General features: G+C 35.7%; 1 non-coding gene across 1 annotated transcript; it reads right to left on the bottom strand.

The window, feature by feature from the left end:
• Positions 1-8438: 8438 nt before the first annotated feature.
• On the bottom strand, positions 8439-8543 carry LOC127089555 (small nucleolar RNA R71). The gene has a single exon (XR_007791134.1). It is a non-coding gene; the product is annotated as a small nucleolar RNA R71 (small nucleolar RNA).
• Between the last annotated feature and the right edge of the window lie 4831 nt (positions 8544-13374).

The raw sequence follows: 13374 nt of genomic DNA, 5'->3' as shown, positions 1-13374 counted from the left end.
TCCCATCTCAAATGTTTGAAGGGATCCAATTAGCTCATCAACTCTCATATTGGAAATGTCTTGAGACTCTTCTATAGCTGTCACTTTCATGGAAAATCTCTTAGGGAGTGACCTGAGTATTTTCCTCACTAATTTTTCATCTAACATATTCTCACCCAGGGCTCCTGAGGCATTAGCAATTTCAAGGATATTCATATGAAATTCATGAATATTTTCATCTTCTTTCATCCTTAAATTTTCAAACTTGGTATTGAGCAGTTGTAGTCTAGACATCTTCACTCTAGAGGTGCCTTCATGAGTGGTTTTGAGAATGTCCCAAGCATCTTTAGCCACTTCACAGTTGCTTACCAATCTGAAGATATACTTATGTACACCATTGAATATAGATTTCAATGCTTTCCCAAGGGCTAAGTCATCCTCCTCCTTGGTCCATTGTTCTTCAGCCTTCTTATCAATAGTAGCTTCTCCATTCTTGGTAACAGTTGGATGTTCCCAGCCTGTTAACACAACCTTCCAAGCCTTATTATCCAGAGATTTTAGGAAGGCTACCATTCGAGGTTTCCAGTAGTCATAGTTAGATCCATCCAAAATTGGTGGCCTATGAACAGATCCTCCATCTCTCTCCATTGTACCAGAAAGTATTGTTCCTAGATCTCACCCAGAACCAGAGCAGGATGCCTGCTCTGATACCAATTGAAATTCTAGTATCAGATATGAGATGTCGAAGGTAATGTCACGACACTAATATCTGAGTAATGAAAACAGAATAAAGATAGAGAATAGTAATGCAAGAGACACAAGCAATTGTTAACCCAGTTCGGTCCAACTCACCTACATCTGGGGGCTACCAAGCCAGGAAGGAAATTCACTAAAATAGAATCAGTTCAAAGACTCTCCGTACACTTCAACAAGTTACAATCTTTCTCACCTAATCTCTACCCGTGCAATTTCTACCTAAGCACTCTTAGATATGAGAACCCACTCACTTCCCTACAATCACACCTGTGATTTTAAACAACAATCCCTTGAGAAAAGAAAACACTTTTCAATAACACACTCTTGATTTTACTTCACAGTTTCAATCAAGAAGACACACATTTGATCTTGCTTCACAGCTTTGATCAAGTAGACACACACTTGATCTTGCTTCACAGCGTTGATCAAGTAGACACACACTTGATCTTGCTTCACAGCTTTGATCAAGTAGACACACACTCTTGCTTAACAGCTTTAGAGTGACAAATTACAACCACAAATCAGACCAATTCAATCATCTATGGATGACTTGAATGGCTTACAAGTCTTACGACTAAACAAGACACAAACCCTAGCTCTCCCTCTGTATTTCACTCAGTATTGGTTGTGTAGTAAAATAGGTTTTATAAGTCCCTTTTTATAGAAGCTTTCAGCTGGGCTTGGACATCTTGAAAACCCTAAATCTATTTTCCAATCAAATCTTCTTATGACAGCTGGTTAGATCTCCTTGGAAAATAAGTAAATCAGGTTGCAATCCATGATTGAATGCGCCTGCAAATCAGATCTTCAATCATACATAGGAATTGTGCAACCATAAAACACCAGACATTCCTACTGAATATTCTGTGTACAAGATATCATGACATCGGGTCTGACATCCTGGAAAAATCCTGCATAATTCCATAATTCCTTTTATAATTTCCAGCAGGTACAACCATATCAGATGCCATGACATTGTGTATGACATTCTGAAATAATCCTGCATGATCATGTCTTCCATTTGAACTCCAGCAGGTACACATCATCAGATGCCATGTCATTATGACATTCTGATACAATCCTGCATGATCATGTTCTTGAATTCCAGCAGGTACATAGGATATCTCATATTAAGACATCACACATGACATCTTGTGAACACTCTTTGTTTTACCAAAATTGTTGCCAACACTTAGAACCAACATACTAGAACCCAACCTCTATTAGAACCTGGAAATTCTAAGTTGATGAAGGTTGAAAATTGATTTTTGAGAATTGTTCAAGATTTTGGTACATGCAATGAGCTTCCTTCCTCCTTTTCCATTCCCCCCCCCCCCCCATTCTCTCTCTCTCTCTCTCTCTCTCTCTCTCTCTCTCTCTCTCTCTCTCTCTCTCTCTCTCTCTCTCTCTCTCTCTCTCTCTCTCTCTCTCTCTCTCTCTCTCTCAATTTTCACTAAAGTGGAAATAGTCAAAGAGTGAAAGTTAGAAAAGAGATTCCTCACATGGGAATTTACCAATTTGCTCCTCACTTGGTTCCACAATTCCAAATATGTCGAGGATTTAACCAAACACCCCCTCTTTTATACTTGACACTCCCAGGTTATTTGATAACTCCAAAAGTACTCATGCTTAAAATTGGATTCAAATGTGCGTACAAAATTTCTTACAGGTAATTCAAAATTTTCGCTACAATTAAAATTTATGGTAATGTATTCATAATTTCCGGTATGAACTAATATCCGAATTTTCAAATATTTTCGGATGCTTGAAATTTTACCGATATTTTCAAAAAATATCATGTTATATTGGAAATTTCAACCAATGTCAAATTTTCGGTAGTTCAATTTTATAAGATTTTCAACGGTTAGGATTTTGCTATCTGTGGGGGTGTGCATGGGTAACTAGTTAATGCAAATCAACCCATTTTTGTGGTTATGATTTATAAACCAAACCACTTATGACAAAAACCATTTTAAAATTCATAACCAATTCCGAAATAATATAAAACAGATTCTAAATGGGTTTTGATTTTAATCCAAATAATCTAGTTAAATCTAAATTTTATTTCCTTTAAGTTAATATCAATTTTTAAATTCAAACATTTAAAACAAATTCTATGAGTCTTTAAAAATATTTTTTCTTCGAAAATTAAAAAGGAAAAACATTTTTTCAAAAAATAAAAACATATTTTTTTAGAAAAAAAAATGAAAACAAAAGAGATAATTTTTTCAAATAATTTTTTTATTCCAAAAAATACAAAACACAATTTGTTTTTAAAATAAAAAATAAATTTATGAAAAAAATATTGTTTTTTTCTTCTGAAAATGACAAAATTATTCTGAATTTTTTAAACTAGAATTTTTTTTTTGGAAATATTATTTCAAAAAACAAAAAAAGTTATTTAAGTAAAAAATATTTTTTATTTCGCAAATGCATTTTTTTTAAATTAAAAAAATTCTAAAAGTAAAAAAAAGTTTAAATGCACTTTTGGTTCTTCTAGTTTGGGTGTGTTAAATAATTGACCTCCTATTACAAAATCAACGATTCTGGTCCCTAATTTTGATGTTCTTTGGATTTTTATGGTCCCTTTTTACTTTGGTGTGCGTACGTGGCAATGATGATAGGAATACAAAAAATTTATAATGATATATCATAGATGACTAGGATAATTTATTAATTAATATTTTTTATAGAATAAATTAATAATTAATCATTTTAATTAATACTTTTAAAAATTAATTATTTAAAATTTTGAAAAGAATTACAGGGCCTAAGCCCAATTCATAACAACATCCATTTCAAGCTTATGCCCAAGAAGACATTGGGTAACACATTGTTGTTTTTTATAAACATAAAAATTGTTTATGAAAAAAATGATGTGAGACTCCAATGCAATTACAAGCTTGTTCATCTTCCAATTAACTTTTACTAAACACAATAATTAATTAATTTCTACCCAGTGTAGTATAAAAGAAAACCCTAAATAACTATAGTTTGAATCTCAAAATGGATCAACATCACCATTCAGAATCACTATCAAGTACTAGAGAAGTATCTTCAGCAATAACAATTCTGCTAAGAGCTCTTGCTCCTGATGTTAATGTCTCTACTCTCGTTTTCCCCTTTCTCAATTTCATTTTTTTCTCCCATTTCATTAGATTTTAGGATTTATTGATTTTTTTGTTTATTGTTTCAGGGAGCTACATGGAATACATTAAAATCTGCGTTTTTAGTGTTGGGTCTATATTGGGTATAGCATTCTCTTCTAGTGATTCATGGTTGGTGCTTCATGTTGCATTCCTTGTTCTAATTTGCGTTATCCTCTTCTTTCTTCTTAGCTAGTACTTTTACCCTTACCCTTTGACTAATTTATCCCTTGTCATTCATATACTTTCAACATTTATATACCATCTCCGCAAACGTAGCCCTTAGGATTTTCGCTCTCACATTTTTACTCTTGCTAGCATGAATAACCCAATTCAATTCATGTGTCCACTCCCTTGGAATATGCGATAATTTTAGCCACTCTAAAATATATTTTCCATGTCCTTGCATTTAAACATAAGATGTTGAATAGTTTCAATTTTGTCACGGAAACTACAAATATCATTCACTAACATGTCAAACCTATAAAATTTATCCTTTGTTGTAAGGCAAGCAAGCCATAAAAAAATAACGATCCAGGCCTTTCCACATTGGCATAGAAGAGACTCTGCCAATGAACTTGTTGATGTTGATCTAAGAGCATAGAGTGGAACTTCCTCATGTTAAACTTCTTAGTTTGCATAACATCGTGCCACTCTTGTAGATCCTATACAACATTCCACTATTTGAGAATGTTCTTAATAATCCAAAAACAAGTTGAGTTTATGGGCATATTCATTAAATCATCCTTCTTCACATAATAGGTATGGATCCATTTGATCAAAAGACTATCCTCTTTATTACTTAAGTTCCACAATAACCTGATTAGATGAGCTTGATTCCACTCATCCATCACTATCACATTTAAACCCCCTTGTTTCTTAGGTGCACAAACTTTCCTCCATGCTACAGACGCCTTCCTAGTTATGTCACTTTTTTTCAGTCTAGAAGAAGGATCAACACATGGCTTCAACTCTTTGTGCGACCCCTTTAGGAAAAGGTATGCAATGCAACCAGTAATTAGTTATTCCAAATATAACACTCTTTATAAGTTGGGCTCTCCCTGAGTAGCTTAGTAAATGAGCACTCCAGTTTTAAATTCTACCACCAATTTTCTCAACCAGACTAATACATTGACTACTAGTTAAATTCTTACTAGTCATGGGTATCCCTAAATATCTGAAGGGTAGAGGGTCTGCTGCAAACTCAATCAGTTATCCAATTCTTAGACTAACATTTTCCTCCATGCCACCAAAGTAGATCTTGCACTTACTAGGGTTCACATGTAGACCTGTGGACTTTGAGAAAGCATTAAACCTTTCCATAACCAGTTGTACATACCTAATATCTCCTCTAGTAAACAATAAAAGATCACCCGTAAAGCTCAAATCAATAATTTGTAGTTTCTCACATTTCGCATGATAATTGAAGTCTGGGATCTTCTTCAAATCATGTAGCTTCCTATGAAAGTACTCCATTACTAAGATAAACAGCAGGGGGAGATGGGATCCCCCTTTCTCAGACCTCTCCTTTCTATCATTTCCTTAGTGCAAACTTCATTAATGTTGAACATATATGTTAATATGGTTACAACTTTCATCACCCACACAATAAATTGTCTAGGTAAACCTAACTCCTTCAAAATTAATTTCAAAGCTTTCCAATCAACAATATCATATGCCTTATGAATATCCATTTTCAACATACATCTTGGCACTCCACCCTTCCTACTATACCCTCTGGTTAGCTCATATGCCAGTAGAACATGGTCATGAACTCTTTGGCCAGGCACAAAAGTTGCTTGACTCCTGCTGATGATGTTGCAACACTTTACTCATTATGGTAGCCATCACCTTAGATATTATTTTATACACAGTGGTGAAATAAGAGATATGCATATATTCTCTAATGGTCTTGGCTTCAGAGTGCTTAGGAATCAAAGTAGCCAATGTGCTATTCAGGTTCTTCTGCATCCTCCCTCTTTTAAAGAACTCCAACACTGCTACTATGACATCATGTTTCACAATGCTCCAAGAAGTCTTAAATTTTTTTAAATCCATACCCATCCACACCAGGGGATTTAAGATCACCAATACACTTCAAAGCTTTATCATTTCCTGTGCACTAACAGTGGAAATAAGCATATATCTTTGTTCTATGGTTAGTTAATGACCATTCATCATTGCAACTATGTCAATGCCTTCAATGTTTGTTTCACCAGTTCCCATCAACTTACCATAGAAATCTGATGACTTCTCGACAAATATACTGATAATGTCACAATAATAAAAAAGATCGAATTCGCATGGACTGCTATTTAACAAGACAAAATTATGCAATGCATATAAAATACTAAATTGGGGGGGGGGGGGGATTTTAATTGCGAAAAGAAAATAAAGTATTTTGACAATAATGCGGAAGCAGTCTGATTGTGTATAAAAGCCCATATTTCTCTATTGTTGATGTTTGATGTATTACATGAATGATATCGTCACTATAATCCCACAACAAATTAACAAAACCAATATGCCCAATCCCTTGGTGTTTATAAGTGGTTTTCATATCGTTTTTATTAGTTGTTTTTACTTCACATTTTACCATTTTTGTTTGCTTTCCTTTCATTTTACCATGCTTTATGGTTCAATATTGTGTTTCCTTTGTTTTCAGGTCATAATGAGCATTCCAAGCGAAAGAAGGACGAAAAGTGGATAAAACACGGAAAAAGGCGAATAATCATAAATTCTCCATACATAAACTAGAGGTCTGTTACGGCCACCTGTAATGGATATTACGGTCCATAACATGCATAACCCTCCAACATTATTTTGAAGCGCCCCAGTACAAATACCAGAGGCCTATTACGGTCGCCCGTAATGGTTATTACGGGCCGTAGCAGGAATGTGAGCTTTTCCCCAATTTGTTTCCTTTTCTGACCCGATTCATCTGCTAAAGGTTTTTGATTGCTTGGATATGATCTTCATTGTTTATAATTAGCATTGAACTAAGGAGATTCTTTCAATGTTTAGTATTTGAGACAAAAACTCATAGGTAGTCTTGAGATTTTTTCTAGGATTTTTCAGTTTATACTTATTTTTATTGCATATTGCTAAAGTCTCCATTGGAGCAGTTGGATCAATTTCTTAATTCAAGTACTTCTTTTCTGTTATTTAAATATTTATTTATCACTTTATTTATCTGTTTATCAATTATATCTTTGTTTGTATTAATTGTTTTGATTAGATCATTCCTCACCATGAGTGAGTAGTCCACTAGGGACTAAGGGTTATGAACCCTATCATATAACTATTCATATGAATTTAAGCTAGTTATGAGAATTCCACCCTTTTTATTTTAAAAGTCTAAAATTTTAACTCAAACCTCGCTACAAAAGTATGAGTGTTTTTAGGCGTTTGCCTTACGCTGAAAGGGTAGAGGTGAACGCCGGAAAGTAGTTTTTAAACAACCAAGTCCAAAGTCCCGAAAGTGATCGTACAAAATTGAGAAAAGTTCCAATTTTTAATAGATGTGCAATTGTAATGACCACTAACAAACATTTATGTGCGAGTGAAAGATGACGAGCATCCCGTTCGTTAAAGGTAGGGCAATAGGCTGGCGAAAGTAGGTATTGCCATAATAATCTATTTTTCTATAAACTGAGTCTGGATTCTCGTGATAGAAATGCTTAAGTCACGTGGAGACATCTAAGATAGGAGTCATGACCCTAAGTCCTATTTGTCTTATATATTTGAAGTTTTTTTATTCAATTAATCTATTTTTCACAAAAGTGATTTTCCAAATAAGTTGTTTTGACTTAAGTGCTTTTTCACTTAAGTCGATTTATTTTCCACTATTTGCTTGCTCTGGCCTTACATAGATAAGATAGAAATCAATAATTAACCATTGGCCTCTGAGGTTCAATACTTTTTACTACTCTTACATTTGTGTACGCTTGCGGCATATCAAGGTTTTGGTGCTGTTACCAGGGACCAATTGCATTAATATTGAAGTTCTATTTGATCACTGCAGAGAATATGATTTTATTTTTTATCTGTTTAAGTTCCACCTCTCTTTTGTATGCGAAGAACGCGTTATGCTGATACTACAGTCGAACCCGTTGACAAGATCAGGTGCTTCTTACTAGAAAGGCGTCGAACTCAAAGACAACTTGCTATGGAAGAACCCGCTGTTGATACTAAACCTTTGAAAGATTATGTAGTCTCGACGGAAGAGGAACCACACTGCAGTATCGTGCACCCGCCTATTGGGGCAAATAATTTCGAATTTAAGCCTTCATTGATGGGTATGATCCAACAAGACCAATTTTCAGGGTTACCTTCGGAAAACCCAAACTTGCACCTATCTATTTTTGTCGATAACTGTGGTACTGTTAAGGAGAACGACATTGAACAAAATGTTATTTGCCTAATACTTTTTTCCTTCTCTCTGAGAGATCGAGCGCAAACTTGGCTTCAATCCCTGCCTACAAATTCGATAACTTCTTGGGCTCAATTGAAAGCCGCTTTCATCGAACGGTATTTTCTGCCGAGTAAGACATCCCAAGTTAGGAATGCAATAAATAATTTTAGGCAAGCAGATGGGGAATCTTTGTTTGACGCATGAGGGCGTTTTAAGGATTTGTTAAGGCTTTTCCCTTTCCATGGACTCGAAAAATGGATGATAATCTACATTTTTATAACGGTCTAATTTACTCCACAAGGATGACCCTTGATGCGGCTTCTGGAGGAGCCCTTATGAATAGTCCACAAGATATGGCCTATAAACTTATAGAGGACATGACAAAAAACCATCATTCTCGGGGAAGCGCGTGACAAGTCACCGCTAAAACCAACCCCTAAAACTAGAGGGATGTATGAAGTGAGTTAACTTGATCACATGAATGCCAAAGTCGATGATCTTTATAAGAAAATTGATGATTTGAGCATCACCACTCATACCCTACCCATGTAGCCTCTATTTCCCCCCGTAAACTTCAACTGTGAAATTTACGGCATAAATGGGCATACGACTAATGATTGTCAAATGATCCTCACCGGAGGATCTATTCAAGACAATATGAACTTTATGAATAATTTCCAACTAAATAATTTGTACTCGAATACCTACAACCCCGGGTGGCGAAACCACCAAAAATTTTCTTACAAAAGCAACCAACCTCAATAGATTGGGGGACCACCAGGTTTCCAAAATGCTGCCTTAACTACCCAAAAGAAATATAATCTAGAGTCGATGGTGGAGAACTTCATGGTGATGCAAACTCTCCTAAATGAAGAGTTCAAAAATCAAAACCTCCACATCAACGAAGTCCTTAGGCCGTTAAATACTAAGGTTGGTGGCATTCATACACATTCTAAGATGTTGGAGACTCAAACCTCCCAAGTTTCTTAATAACAAGCATCTACCTTTGTCCCTCCAAGAGCTTTTCCGAGATAGCCCGAGCAAAATCCTAGGGGACATCTGAATGCTATAACCACCCTGAGTAATGAGCAGTTGGTTAGTTTAAAGGGGAAGGAAATATAGGTTAATGGAAGTTTTTGGAAGATAATTGGCGAGATTAAGAAGGGCACACCAACGCCACCTGAAAAGGAGGTCGTTGAAGAGGAAGGAAATAAAGCAACTCTTATTGTTTCACCCCTATGAGGTTCATATTTTGTCTCAGAAAGAAACCGTTAAAACTAAGAAGGAAGCCCATCTCATGAGCCTTGTTGAGTTATTGAAAAAACTCTACGCCAATATCCCTTGTTCTGAGATTCTATCTTAATTGCCCATTTTCGAGAAAATTCTAAAGAGAATCATTTCTAAGAAAAGGAAATTGAAAGATCGTGGAACCATAAAACTTATTGCTAAGTGTAGTGCTTTGATCCAACACAGAACGCCCCATAAGTTAGGAGACCCTAGGGATTTCTCAATCCCTTGTGAGATAGGATATTTAAAATGTCCTGATGCCCTTTGTAATCTTGGTGCTAGTGTTAGCATGATAGCCATAGACATTCATAGGAGGCTTAACCTAGGAGATATGAAAACTTCTAACTTATGTCTGCAACTCTCTGATGGGACGGTAAAACCTGTGTTAGGAGTTCTAGAGGATGTGTCCATCAAAGTTGGAAACCTATACATACCCACCGACTTTGTGGTGATGGATATGGAGGAGGATTGTAGTATTCATGTTATTCTATGGAGACCCTTCATGGCCATGATCAAAATGGTTATATATGTTAAACATGCGATGCTAACCATTAAAGTATGGGAAAATAGGTTAGGATTTTACTTCCCTAATGATCACGATATTTTTGATTCCCAAAACTCTCGCCAAAACCTTAACCTTATACGAGAGATGATCACATGGGGTGGGCTTAAAAAAGAAAGAAAGAGAGAAAAATGAGATTCATGAGGAAGTGGATTCGGTGTATAAACTTCCGAAAAGGAAGAAAAAGAATGGATGTATGACTTGGATGAAGAGGATTGGTTGGGGTCCCAAGCTAGAAAAAGGAAATTCTAGGGACCCAAGTTTGAAGATGGAACCCTTTTGAGTGTAAACACTCGAAACTGTCGATTCATGCAATGTTAAACGAAGCGTTACGTGGGAGGAAACCCACACCTTTTTGTACTAATCTATTTTCTTATTGTTTTTGTTTTTGTTGTTTTCTTTTCATGTAATTAATAGGTACTTGTAGGAGAAGGCAAAAGAAATTTATACAGTTGAAAAGTTAAGAAAAATCGACATCGAAACCCTTTCCAGAAAAACCAAACTAGAACCAAGAAAAAACAAAAAAATAACCATGTAACCAGCAAGCTATTACAGACACCCGTAATAACCATTACGTGCAGTAATAGCTGCCAAACCCTCAGCCATCCATTTTCCACGCCCCCATACAAAAAGTAGGGGCCTGTTACAGCCACCCGTAATAGCTCTCACGGACCATAACAGGGCCCAACAAAAAAATTCAATTTTTTTGAAACCACCCTTTATCCTAATCACCAATCCACCACCTCTCTCACACTCATTAATTCTATTCAATATCCATTAAACAAATCAAATATGATTTTTAAACCCCATCATAACATTACCTTTCTCTCTCCAATCTTACCATCTTTATCCCTTAAACCTCTCTCTCTTCTAAGACTTCCATAAACTCCATCAAACCCAACTTTAAAACCTTCACCATTACCCATATAACAACTCAAAGCCATAAACACAATTCACAAAACCTTTATAATTCCTCATCCTAAACCATATTCCGGGTTCAGTTTCGGTAAAAATCAAAAGTTCGAATTCTCTACTTTTCAAAATTCAAGAATGCCTCCCAAGAGAAGTGCAAAGGGGAAAGAGCCCAAATCATCTAGGCCAAGGAAGAGAGCACCAAATCCTCACAATATTGTATTTGAGGATGATGAGCAATCAAAGAGATATCCGGTCTTGATCAAGCGCAAGCTCACTCCAACAAGGTACATGTATGAACAAAATCTCTCTACTTTATGATTGAAAATTAAAGTTGATAGGTTGTTTAGAAATATTGGGTTGCTAGATTCCATGCAAAAGGATGCTCCCACTTATGAGGGTATCACCCTTGAATTTTTGAGCACCCTAACATTCAAGTTAGAGAAAAGGTGGGTTGATGGTATGAGATACTACTATGGTACTCTCAAATTCTGGTTGTTCAACCAAGACATTATGTTAAACGTTTATGATTTAGGTGAAATTCTCCATTTACCCGTCTTTTGCCTCAGAGAAGTCCCACATGGTTTTGATTTTTCTAATTTTTGGGCTTCCATTATCGGACATCATGATTACACTGCTACAAATTCTAAGGCCTCAAAAATCCAAAACCCGGTTCTCAAATATATCAAAAAAGCCTTGGCCCACACTATGTTCGGGCAAGGCGATAACACCAACGTAGCTTCCCAAATGGAACTTTTCTTCATGCATTCTATGGTTAATAATGAGCTCCTTAATATCGTCGCTTTTGTAGAAAATTAATTATGACAAGTTGCACGGGTCTCATCTGGTGACATTTCGGTTGGAGGAATGATCACCCTCATCACCGACCACTTAGGTCTTGAATTTAACCTTGAAGTTGATTGTATTGTTGAGGGAAGATTCAAAGTCAACATGGAATCTCTCATCCATCAAGGCATGATCCATTGGGAAGTAAACACTTGCTCAATGATGATGAATAACATTTCCATACTTGAAATGTCCAACCCAAGAAAAATAAGGCTTGATATCGTTAGAAATTGGTTGCATACGGCGGTCATCGACTCTCCGGATGTCTCGTATGAGAAGGAGTGCGACCCCGATTTTACTAACGTTAATGCAAGTACAACTATAGGAGATTATACTACCCACCCACCCGACCAAAGGAGGAGGGTTACCTGTTTTCATTATTTTCATGTTTTTTTGTCATTTTCTTGTCGTTTGTTTTATATTTGCTTATGTTAAATTTTATTCCCTAAAATTCACTTTTGAAGTCTCCCCCAAATTAGGACAATAATTTTTTTTTCTTTTGAAAGCTTTGATTTTAAGGGATGTTGAGAAAGTATATAGAGTTTGAGGGAAGGGAGGTTATGACTATGTACATTGAGAAAGTTTGAAAACTTAGGTATGACCTGAACACCCTAGGTCTCCCGGAGTAAGGACGCGAGTCCAATGTGTAGATTTGTGTCATAATACTCAACTCTGAGAAGTATTTCCTGATTAATTTATATTGACAGTCCGACATAATTAAAAAGACTTCCATATATGTATGATTGGTTGAGAAACAAATAATATAGGGACCAAAAGGGATGAAATAAAAAGGCAATAAAGATAACTAGTCCTTCTAAGTTGAGTAAACCTTAACTAGTTATTTAGCCTAACGACGGTTGAGTCTCAATTGTCATCCCAAAGTGGACCAATAAACGCCAATGTGCGTAAAATCATCGAAAAAAATATAATAAAAAGGTTCCTAGAAAAAAAAATCTCAATCCATATTGTGCATGCGAGGGAAAAATAATTGTAAATGCCTTAATATGATTGTTCGAATGAAATGGGAAGAAAATCGAAAAAAGAGACTTAAGCCCAAAGCATAATTGAAGAGGTGTCTGAGAGGGGGATTCAAGTCCGTGGTTTTTTTGCAGTGTGTGTTCTTGTAATACTTTTGTTGAAAGATGACTACCAAGAGAAATAGGCCTAGATAATCGGAACAAAAACTCACGTATGAGTATCAAAATGCTTCATTTTCACAAGCTCTTTCATTTGAAGTAAACCGCTTGATCCAAAAATTTGATATGCAAGCTTTATTGCTTGAGGACAAACAACAATCTAAGTTTGGGGGAGTTTGATAAGTGGTTTTTATATCATTTTTATTAGTTTTTTTTCCTTTATATTTTACCATTTTTGTTTTATTTCCTTTCATTTTACCATGTTTTATGCTTCAGTATTATGTTTCCTTTGTTTTCAGGTCATAATAAGCATTCTATCATACTCCAGTTTTCCCC

Source organism: Lathyrus oleraceus, chromosome 5, assembly GCF_024323335.1.
Source record: "Lathyrus oleraceus cultivar Zhongwan6 chromosome 5, CAAS_Psat_ZW6_1.0, whole genome shotgun sequence".
NCBI lineage: Eukaryota > Viridiplantae > Streptophyta > Magnoliopsida > Fabales > Fabaceae > Lathyrus > Lathyrus oleraceus.
Note: the sequence above shows the minus strand (reverse complement) of the source record. Positions and strands in the feature narration are given on the sequence as shown.